Source organism: Centruroides sculpturatus, unplaced genomic scaffold (genome assembly GCF_000671375.1).
Source record: "Centruroides sculpturatus isolate CEXI.00-Female unplaced genomic scaffold, Cexi_2.0 scaffold1779, whole genome shotgun sequence".
In the NCBI taxonomy this organism is placed as follows: Eukaryota; Metazoa; Arthropoda; class Arachnida; order Scorpiones; family Buthidae; genus Centruroides; species Centruroides sculpturatus.
In genome coordinates, this window is record NW_019385936.1 from 35,324 (window position 1) to 45,945 (window position 10,622).

Consider the following 10,622-nt stretch of genomic DNA (forward strand, 5'->3'; position numbering starts at 1 on the left):
GTGAAGATTAAGATAATTACATTATAGCCAATCTTAACCGTTTTCACAGAATGCAAGTATTAAGTCCCCTGTTTCCAGACTAATTAGAGAATTTTTACGTCCAGTCAAACGAACTATTTTCAATGTTTCTGGAACGTTTACAATCGTTCTATAATCGAACCAATATTCGAATATTGTTCGAATTAAATTCAAACATAACATTCGAAATAGAAAACCACTTTCAAGCCCATATCTCCCACACCCTTATAGCTATCAAGACGCAACCCCATAGTGCATGAACGGAGACTTGGGTCTACTACCACATACATACACCATTCACGTGCGATGTGTAGTTTTGGCGGAAAAGTGAAATATAGGGACATACACGTCCATTTTTATATATATATAGATAAATAGCTTGATGTTGTAAATCATAAAAATATAAATTTTACTATTCTCTCTCCCTCTCATGTTGGCAAAATAATTTATATAAATGAAGCACTGACACACCAACAATGCCTGTGTGTGTTAAAAGCAAGAACTCTAAACAACAGTGCTGACAATACATTCTCCATAATATCCAGTTCAAGAGTAGTGAATACATTTGATACTTCTTAAAATTTTCACTACAGAATTTTTGCTTTACTTCACATCTTTCAATTCCTCAATTTTACTCTTGTGGGGAAAAATGTGAATATTATCAGCAAATGGGAGCAACATGCCAGACAGACTAAACACTGGAATCTGCATCACGGTAATACTTTCAGCATCTTACTTGTAAGAATTCTAGGAGAAACTTTATGCACAATTAATTAGCACTCCTGAGTTGAGCAATGCTTGACATCAAATGGAAAACACTGCTCAGCATAAGACCTGAATGCAAACTACATCTTATTTGTGTGTGATTTTAACAATGTAAATTGGACCTATATGGGGAAAAATGCTAAAAAATGGACTGCAAGTGGTTAATAATTCTTATGTAGTTTTTTTACTCAATTTCCAATAACTTAAATTCACAACCGCACATGGCGAGGTCTTAGGCCAGGAACACGTGTGTAAAATCTATCGTAAAACAGAAAGCATAAAAATTTTTCTGAAATTTTGGCTGAAACATAACTGAAAAAAGAGTAGATCATGTGTCTACTTTTTATGCCGTAAAATTTCTCCAATAAGAAGTCTTTTTTTGTGACGTGGTTCTACAATGGCGGTGATGAGGGTTAACCCTACAATTGTGACAGTCTCAAAAAAACAAAAAATAAATGAAATAGAGGAGTTTATCGAATCCATTCAACCACATCAGTGTCTTTATGACAAAAAAAAGTGTCACACGTGTTTAAACAAAGTTTATGGATTGCCATAGGTGCTAAATTTCAAACAGGTAGGCCCAGTACAATCGATATATAGTATTTAGATCACACATTATTTCAATTTGGAATAAAAGTCTATTAATTTAAATTTACTAAATTATAGCAGAGCAGAAAATTAATAGCAGAAAAAATGGAAGGGGATAGATATATGAGAGAAAATAATTGACAAAATTAGCACAGGCAGTGGCGTTTCCTATTCGGCCAGAATTTTTACGTGCGTGTTCCAGCATAAAAGTGTAAAACTGAACTGAAAGCTGATTTCTGATTGTTTTCTGCCACACAATTTTATGTATGTGTGTTCTTGGCCTTACTGTATATTTACATATGACCAGCAGAATACACTAATTTCTTAAACACAAGGTCTCTGACAACTGACTTAGTAGTAAAAAATTAGCATAAATTGTCCCTTTAACCATTCCCAGACAGACCACATTTAAATTTTATCTGGTTTTACATAAAATATGTGATATATTTACTCTGGTCATGGAGGCTTCCATATAATTAAATTCTAATAAATCAATTTTGTTAAACATATATTTAGTGGAATATATTTGTGGCAGCCTGTTGAGTTAGTGAGTGGTGTACAGTAATTTTTGGAAGTTGATCAAAATAATATAGACAAAACCACTCTTTTGTAACAATAATAATTTTTGAATAGCTGGCCAAAGAATGCAATTCTAGTACTGTCTCACAAGATAAAACTGCTGTCATTATGATATTAATCAAAATAGGTTTGCTTATTATTTTGATTTAACAGTACAGAAAAATGATGGTACATTCATGTTCCTGATGACTTTGCATTCAATTGTAAACCCCTATATTTTACATTAGCAAGACTCCTGTTAACAGCATCCTGTTGGAGACATTTTAAAAACAGACTTGACTATAATTTGTATTATCAAAATCCATAAGTGTACACATGGATTCTGGGGATAGTAACACTACCTGTTGCTTGGATATTGACAGAACCAGGCCAAAATTTTAGGAGGATTTTATTGGGAGAAATGTGGGTAGAATGTCAGATTTCATTTTGGTTTGTGACTTATTGTCAAAGTTAATCCTGCTCTCAAAATTGGAATAAGATGAAGTTCACCAATATTGGTGCCATACAATAGTGATATCAACCCCAATTTGTACCAATCTGTCTAAAACAGATGATGGTTGTATTCACATTAGGAAGTTTTTTCTTCTTTTAGAAGAGCTCCATTCTATAAAAGCTCTGAAATGTAAACATGCATTCCAACAGAACAATTTTCACTCCTTACTCCATCTTTGTTGGACCATTTTATTGGTAGTTCATTAACAACTAATAATAAATGGGCTTTTCTGAGGAATCTTTTCAAATAACGAAATGACACCATTAAAATTTGGTGAACATTGCTCCATGGAAGCTATCCATTAACACTAGAACCATGAGACTTGTATACTCAGAACTGCTAACACCAGTCAAAATGACTGCTATTACAAAGCATGATAGGTGCTCACAGAATAAAGCAAATAACAGAAATTAAATATTTAGATGGTGTTATTCTTAACGAGAGACTTAACTTCACACTCCACATCATGGACAAAGCTAAAAAGATGTCCAATACCTTCAGTAGTATGCTAGGAACACACAGGGCCTTGGCCCTAATGCTACTAAGCTTATTTACATTCAGTGAGCATTCCTCTATGCTGTACAGGTCTGGGGCCACGAGGCCATCAAAGTTCATAACCATAAAAAACCGTTATCTGTTCAAAGGATTATAGCTCTCCACATTTGTAAGGCTTATAGGACTGCACCCACTAGTGCCCTTTTGGTAGTGTTGCCACCTTTTGAAAATTACTGACCCAGACGGCACGTCAGGTTTGTTCGAACAGAAGTTCTTGACACATGCGCAATATCATTTTACAATGCAAAGAATAACATTCGTGCTGGTTCTAAATCAGTTACAGTTAGGGACTTGCGTAGGAGAACAGGTACAGATAACTTAGCTCTATTTGAGACGTGTATGATTGTACAAGCAAAATAAAAAAAAACAGAAAAAAAAAAGTCGGTGGGGGTGTTGTGCACCACACATCGGCGTAAATAAACTAACATGGCAGAATTGCAGACAAGTTTCAGTGAGTGAGTTCTTTTGCTGTTAAAATATTGTGTATTTGCAAAAACTTTGTTTCAACATAATTTCACAATTTCTACGAAATTCCCGGACAGTGAGTCATTTCCTGGACTCTCCAGGTGAAAACCAGATGGGTGGTAACACTACCTTTTGGTAATGTCAGGTTTGACCCCTATTGACTTAGAAATTAAATGCATTATTTGGCAGGAAAATCTTGTCACCTTACCTTGGCGAGATTACAGCAACTTGGATGTTGACAAAATGATTAGAGTAGGTAAGATTCCCCCCAGTTTGACCTCGATCAATGATATCAAAAAATTCAGCATTGACAAAAATACCACCCCTCCCATCAGCTTGCCCCTGACATTTATTTTGAAGATCCAGATGATCATCCCATGTTTAGGATTTACACTGATGGTTCCAAGATGGGTGACGATATGAGTGCCACTTTTGTAGTTTACTCCGACTTAGGCTGTGAGCTTCACAATTCTTTCTTCCATCTAGGCGTACACTGCTCAATAGCACAGGTGGAAACTTTAGCTATTTATATGAGCTTAATTCACATTAGGCATAGGAAGGACAAAAGACACTACTTACACTATCGCATTTATTCTGACAGTAGAGTAGCTTTACACAGGATTGCACAGTCTGATAGCTGCTTAAAACTCATCCATCTCATACACAGACAACAACATTAGAATAGATTTCCAATGGGTCCCAGGTCATGCTGGGTTCTTGGCAATGAGACTGCTGACCATCTTGCCAAACAAGCTGCAAAGTCTTCAGTCACTAGTACTTTCAGTTATATTCCTACCATGTACATCAACAATCATATCTTCATTCTCTGGCAAGACAGCTGGGACCATGACACTACTGGTAGGCTCACCTACACTTTCATCCCCAAGGTTGACACTACTGCGATTCTTTGCCATTTTTATCCTAGTTCCACCCTGACTCAGCTACTTACTGGACACAGCAACTTTAAGCAATACTTGTATAAATTTAATTTAACTTTGGGGACAATCCACAATGTGATTGTTGTATTCAGGAGGACCAAGCACCACTTCACTTAGTTTTTCACTGCAATAAGTACAATCACATTAGGGATAGCTTAATGAGCTGCTATTCTTGAAGGGTACAACTGGCCTTGCAACCCGTACCAACTTATCACACACATACAATGTTCCATCATCTACTCCATTTGTATCCCTTAGAAGGGGCTCTTGAGAACACTCACTCCAAGAGCACAGATGGCAATTAGCTTTCCCTTGGTTTCTTTCAACTGTCAGTATATAGCTGCCTTTTAACTTTGTATTTTAATTCTTATTTTCTGTCTTTTTTCAGTCTAAATTCTGTTAGTCCTAGTTGTTAAGTTAGATTAGGGACTCTTAGCTTGGTTTCCAGTTATGTTAAATTAGATTAGGGTTTGTTAGCTTTAGTCATCTGGTTAGGTTAGGTTGAAATCAAGATTGGTGACTATGCCATGGTGCGACCTCTCTCGACCATTTCAATCATGATTGACTCGAGAGTTCTTGAAACTAGATCCAGTCATAAGGGAGATCCTACAATCCCACACATGCGAGAAAATACGAGATGGCTGCAGAACTCAGGCTATCAACAGAGAAATAAAAGAGACATCTGTCTATCATTAGATATATGGCAAGAAAAAGTATTTATTTCTAACCAAAACTTCCACTTTGTTTGTTGGTGTTTGTGACTTACCATGTAGTTATGTCAGTTTTATCATCGCATATAATAGCCGTGTTCTTCTCAAATAGATTGCCTGTGCAAATAGTTCAACGTTCAAATGGTGACAGTTACGATCAAGATCAAAGTGAGTTGTGGATTGTGTGCGAACATAGTATAAGTTATGGTAGGTTAGTTTAGTTAGTAAGTTAATGTTTGAAAAAAAAAATTAAAAAAAATAAATTGGGGTCTTGCTTGTCTCTATTGATCCATTCATCTCGTCTAGTTTGTTTGCTTTTTACACTGTCTGTCTAGCTGTTAAGTAGTAGTAAGATTTGCAACTGTGTTCAGTTTTATTAGTATTAAGTAGATATAAGTCTTCCTACTAACAGCCAGTTGGCAATAACTTCTACACTTAGCTATTCGTGGCGGCACTCAATTATTGGTGTTCGCTACACTCAGGTTTTCTTTTAGACTATTCAGGGGACAATGACCTTGCAGCCTAAAAACTGCATGCCAACATCAACATAGAGGGTACTGTAATCTTATATACACCATTCAGAGGGATCCTACCTTTCTCTACTGTCTATCTCCTCTCCCTCCTTCCCTTACCCTTTCCCTTACTCTCTTTCTGTTGGCTAAACATTTCATTTATGGCCAATGTCTTACATAATACCTGTACATACATAAATGAATGTCCCTTATAACACAGCACTTCTATAGCACAGATTCATTCTAACATGGTTCGAAAATTGGGAATATCCCCCATATAACATGGTGGTTTTATAGTACAGGTTCACTCTAACACTGTTTGGGAATTGGATAAAACTCCCGTACAACATGAAATGTAATAAAGGGTGCGTTCTTTTATACTTCCGTGTAACTCTGCGTGAGCATTCTAATTGTTTTCATGGCTACTTTGAATACTCTTTCAACAATAATCCATTTAATAGTTAAATTTTACAATTGGGATCTTTCTTTTGCCTCTTTTATCATTTTAGAATAATAGATTCCTCCATTACGATACTATTGATGGTGAAAGAAAGATGGCTGCACCCGCACTATCATTCCTAAATGCTACAAACAGCAGCGCACTCCCGTTGCAGAGCGACTGCTATTAACGAACGTACCCAAAATCTGTTACCAGTTGAGGATGAATAATCCTCTGGTAAAATATTTACTTAAATAATAAATAAGTATTTTATCTATGAAAAAAATGAATAATAAATCCGATTTAAATAAGGATTTAACAGCACATTTTTTAATTTTTGGAACCTAACCCCCCCTTTTTTGCACTAGTTTTTTGTTTCGTATAACACGGATTCGCATAACACGTCAATTTTTTTGGAACATAACTCCTGTGTTATACGGGGGTTACCCGTATTCCAAAGCAAAGTATGCTTTTTATTATTTGAAGCTGATTTTATATTATAGTTGTACCAAAAAATAGCACTCTAGAATATTATATAATTTCAAGGGACGATATTATAGTTTGGGAGGGTTGTCCTGTCAAATTGGAGAACTACATATACTTCTTATAATAAAAAAAAAATCAAGCTCTAAAAACAACTACACAGGAATTTCATTGTTTCTCCTTATCACAAACAGCACCTGGACCAGTAGCGTGGAAGCACTGCTTCCCTTGTATTTTGTAAAATATAAATATTATATTGTGTGATTATTTTATTATAACCACACTATGTATTTTATTATAAATTCGTATATGCCAGGGGTGGGCAAGGAAGAGTTCAGTGGAAGCTGAAATATAGGTTTTGCAAAATGCATGGGAGCCATATTCTGTACTGCAATTTTATTATATGATATAAAACAAATATTGAATTTTTTTAATAAACATATTTTCACAAAATTGTGGAAATAAAATTGTAAAAATAATAATAAGCAGAAATTAACACTTCTGCAAGAGCCGTATTTAACTCAAAAAGAGCCACATTTGCCCATGTCTGGTATATGCATATTACCAATGAAAGCTCTGTATTGTCAAATATAAGATAGCTTCCACAGTGAAAATATTTGAATCATGTAAAGCAGCCAGATTACAGGCATTTGTGCATGTGGTTTAATTCATGGATGCTACACACCAAAATATTGTATAACACTTCCAAAATTTTATCTACAAATCTATGTTAAATGTAGATAAAACTTTAAAATAGTTTTTTGTATATGCAAAATGTATCAGATTAATTAAAGTTTATGCAGACTTCTATAGACAGGTAGATGGCGTCAGTATGGGATCAAAGATGGGACCAAAATTAGCTATGAAAAACATAGATGAAAAAATAAATAATATCCCAGGCATAAAACTAGTAATGAGATATGCAGAAGATTACTTACTAATATACAATAATAAAATAACAAACGATAATAATAATAATCTTAACACCACTAACAAAATTAACGAAAATATTCAATTCGATATAGAAAAAGAAAATAATAATAAAATAAATTACCTTGACATAACAATCATGAATGCACTTAATAATTATTCTTTCATAACATACAAAAAACAATGTAATGTTAATAAAACTATCAACTGCTATTCATATGTTCCAGAATATATAAAGAATATTTATATCATGGAGTTAAAAAACATATATACAAGAATATCAGATAATAAATGGCAAAAAATTAAAATAAAGGAGTTAGAAACTAAATTTTTACTTAACGACTATCCTAAATTGAAATTAAACACATGGCAAAAACAATACTGGGAAAACAGATTTAATACAAAATACAACTTAAACAACAAATACAAAACCTTCCCATATATAAAAAACATTTTCGAGGGCTGTAATAAGATCCTTAAAACAGACAATATCAGTTTGGTACCATCTTTGACCAACAAAATATCTCATTGTATACATTATAACATTAAACATTCTTAAAACTAGGAACAGTTTACAAACTTGAATGCAACTGTCATAATCCAAAAACTTACGTCAACGAAACAGGCCAGTTACTAGAAACAAGAATTAAAGAACATGAAGCTGCCATCTGTCTAAAACATAACACTTTTCCCTGGTACAATCACACAAGTGAAAATAATTTTCAAATTAATAAAAACAATATAAAAGTGTTACATTTAAAAAAGACCCATATAAAAGGAAATTTAAAGAACACATTGAAATCAAAAAACACCCTAAAGATAACCTAATTAATATTTCAGAAGGCATGTCAATACATCCCCAATGGTATAAACTAATAAGAGATGTTTTGCTAACTAGTATATAGGGTAATGTTTTCCTAACTAATTGCTGTTTGGTCATCTACTAAGAATCATGTTTTGGATTACAAGGATGCTACACACGAAATTTGAACATACAGCAACCATACATTCTACATTAACAACGCTCTTGAATTGAATTCCAAATTGAAATTACAAAATCACATGGGAGCCCAATATAAGTTTTAATCCGTTCCCAAGTGAAAACAGATGAGTTTCTCTGAATTCTGATTTCCAAATAATCATAAGTGTAATTGACGGAGAATGGATTTGACTGTTAAGAATTGGCAAAAAGGGTTTCCCGATTGTCCAGCTTTACGTGAACAAATTATGTTGTTGATTTTATAAGATTTTTCCTTAATGTTTAAAATGTCAGTAATTTTTGCAGGACAATGTGTGCATTTACATACATTTGTGATTAAATGAAATAAAATTAGAACTGTATTAACAAATCTAATTTTCTTTACTTTGATCTTTAAAGTCACACCTCGTCCTGTATGTGAGATCATCTTATACGCGAGTAAATACGATATGTGTGTGTGTGTATAAAAATTAATTTAAATGTGAATATTTAAATTAATATGTCCATGCACATCTTTATTTAAATTTCCTTTTGGTTCCATCAACAATTAAAACAATGATGTAAGTATCATCTTATGATTGTGAATGGGCCTTTATTCCCGTACATTCATGAAAATTAAGCATAAGCATAAAACCATTCGCAATGAATTATGTAGGTGTAATCTTAATCAAAAGACATTTAACGTAAATAAAGCTTGGAATATGCAAACTTTAAAAGTTTTAACTACAAGTTTTTGTGATTTAAAACAAACACTCATAGTGGTTATGAAATTCCCACTGATAAATGTTTCTCTGGTTCACATATAAATCCCCCATCACCTGTTGCTTGCACTTTTATGTTTTCTGATGCAAAACACTTAATATGCTTCAGTGTTACTTATATCCATTAATTTCACAGCTATATTAACTTTGATGTTCACACGACAACTGATAATATAATCTGTTTTATTGCCGACCACTAAAATATCAAATTCAAATATAATTTATTATTATTATTTTAATATAAAGTGCACTATTGGCTGCCTGTGTGTATGCATGCACCGCACACCTATCAGAACTGACTCTGGTCTCTACTATCATTTGCATCAATTGATGATAGAATGTTAATTGATGGTATTTAAATCTAACTTCAAAACAATGTCACAAAATGTAACTTAAAATTAGATATGTCTAACAGCTTCACACTAAAATTTGGGTGTACTGATCCATCCAACCTCTCACCAGGTATGCCCATGTCTACAAGGTATCCTCCTTCAATTGATAGAACTGCAGTTGAAAAAATGTAGACTTTAATTAGAAGTTGGAAAAAAATGATAACCAGCAATGTATATGCATTTTGTAATAGAAATTTGAAAGTTTTAACACAAGTCTTTATCCACATCAATATCTTAATTCTTTTCACATTTTGTCTTTTCCATAATTACCATATCAGTGTCATCAATAAAGTCAATTAGCCAAATCAAAGTGATTACAAGTTTCAATTAATTTTGAGTCAAAAATTATGCAAGAAATTTTTATTAAAACTAAGTGCAGTGTTAATAATCAGAGAAGAATTTGTTGAAAAAAGTATTAGTTTGTATATTTGTTAATAAAATGCCTGTAACACAAGTGCAACTTATTACAACAGATTTTATGCAATGAATTTTTCTTTATAATCAGTAATAATCTAAAAGTATTTATATGAATAATTTGATGCAACCAAAATTGCTTACAACTAGTAGCTTGTAAAAAACTTGTAATTTGACCACTTATCTGAGAATGCAAACTGTCTAATACACTGCCAATCCATCACAGTTGATATCCATATGGAAACTTTAAATACAAAAATGGCAACACACATCAGACTTTTGTAACTTGTTGCTATTCTATAAAATCATTTTTTGTAATTGAAAATACTGCAAATAGCAGATAATTTTTAAATTTGCAATGTATCAAATGATTTGTTTTTTTTTTTACAAACTGTGTTGAATGGTATTTGTATGTTCATGAATGGGTCACATGATTGTGCAAAAATTCTAAAGATAGTTTGTGAAAGACCTAATCCTTCTTTTGCAATTATTCTTCCATTCCCTTTGATGACAAAAGAAATGAATTCATAATAAATATCATAAATACTTGAAGTGCAACACGACAGATGCAAATGCATCAAAAATATTGGAGAGTGGTGGA